The sequence below is a fragment of the Phytophthora infestans genome, genomic scaffold (assembly GCF_000142945.1).
Source record: "Phytophthora infestans T30-4 supercont1.18 genomic scaffold, whole genome shotgun sequence".
Classification (NCBI taxonomy): Eukaryota; Oomycota; class Peronosporomycetes; order Peronosporales; family Peronosporaceae; genus Phytophthora; species Phytophthora infestans.
This window is the reverse complement of record NW_003303741.1, coordinates 1,085,132-1,087,056: the sequence shown is the minus strand read 5'-3', so window position 1 is coordinate 1,087,056 and position 1,925 is coordinate 1,085,132.

The following is a 1,925-nucleotide window of genomic DNA, read 5'->3' as shown; positions in this document are numbered from 1 at the left end:
TTGCTGAAGCTCGAGCTCTCACGCAGCGAGCCAGTAACAGCAGTAAATTGCTCAGTTTTCTGATTGATTCGACTCGTTTAACTTCTAGACAAATAGAAGCAACTCGTAGAATAATTATGCGAAAAGTGAAAGACTCACCTCGAAATCTGCAGTCCTGTTTTGCGTGCGCATCCGAGTCACGTCTCCTCGGATCCACTGGATCTTCTTGACCTCCTCCGCTCCAATTGAAGCTGCTAGCTCACGGTCTGTGACTTGAGCGCGACCAATCTACTCATCCACTTCAGCTCGAAAGGCTCGCGCAGCAGTGACGTCCTCTTGGATTTCATTCATCCGGGTGATGAGTTTTTGTTCGTCACACTGCAAGGAAGCAGTGACCTCGCTAAGAGCTCGCGTTGACGCTGATTTTGCTGCTGAGGCGTAGTATATTTTCTGGCAACGGCACCATCACGGAAGGATAGACTGCAGCGATCCAAGTTAGATTGTCCATGGGTCTCACGCAACAACGCGTAGAGAAACCGCTGTGGTGTTCCATTATAAGAAAGTTTAATGTTCAGAACGACTTGAGAAACGGATGAAAAACTCACAATGTTGTTGCTTTCGTTTCGAAGCAAGGTCTTTCCATCTTGGAGCACTTTATTCTAACAATAGAGGGCCGGCTCACTTTTTGCACCACTTTCAGGGGGTTAACCCCCGTTGACTCGTCAGCTAATAACGTTGCTTACGTCGACTACAAATGACCTGGAAGGTATGCAAAGATGGCATACAAAGGAGTTAATTGAGAGCTTGGTGGCCGCTTGTAAGTCCGTCGAAGCGGGTTCATCCACCATCTCACTCATCGTACCACGACAGGCGTAATTACGTGCCTTACGAAGACCAACGGAATGATACGATGCTGCTAACGATGGACGACTAAATATAGCCAATGTAAGGCTTATAGACCGCTAATGATTTCAAGGCAACAATAAATTCCTTCTCTCCGTTTTCTTTAGCTATCCCAATTAAAAAAGGAGTATACTAAGCTTTGTTTGGATTGAATCGCGCTATGACAGTTCAGTGCTTGAGCTGCAGCTTCTCCAAATGGATTGCAAGCTCTCTTACACGTGTAGTTCTTCCATGAATCGTAACATGGCTAATCATCCGTGAGTTTTGTTTAGCTGTTTCTTCAAAGCCACGCGATTAGCAAACTCGTTTGGATTCTTGTTGTAGAGTTCGCTGAGTCTGTTGAAGTACGAGATCCGATTCGGTAGCTCCGGGCCTCAACAAGTCGATCACCTGCTTCGTCAAGCTTCAGGGGATGAAAATAGTCGTCTCGAAAGTCAATAAGTGAAGGAGGTCAGATTGTTGTGTGAACCAAGTCATTCTGTTATGAACATACGATAAGCACAGGCCAGATAAATGTGTACTGGGTCAGATTACTGTGCGCTAGGTCAGATTGATGTCAAATGAATGTGGGTTTGGTCAGATTAATGTGAGGTAGGTTAGATTAAAGTGAATCCTGGTCAGTTTAATGCGAATGGAGGTCCGATTATTGTGAGCTAAGGTCAGTTTATCGTGAACAACAATTGGTTCAAAATAATCGGATCTCGGTCCGGCTCGAATATAAAAGTTAACTTCAGATCAAATGGACCGTATGGCAAGGGGGTCTTTACTCCAAAATCATCCCCGCAATCAACATGGAGTCAATAAACAGTGCTGGTAAAGACGTCTGTTCAAAGAACGTTTAAGACGTCCGTTTGTTTGAACATTTTTTTACCGAACGTCTATTCCCTTTTTACAGACACTCAAAAGACACCTACGGGTAATTACGGGTGCGGTTTTGACTTGCATTTATTAAGACGTTTAATCGGGCAAAGTCCACTAATCGGTTAATTGCTCATAATGAACCGTTCTGAATTTTTTACCTGCGTCTGCACGCGGAGTCCACT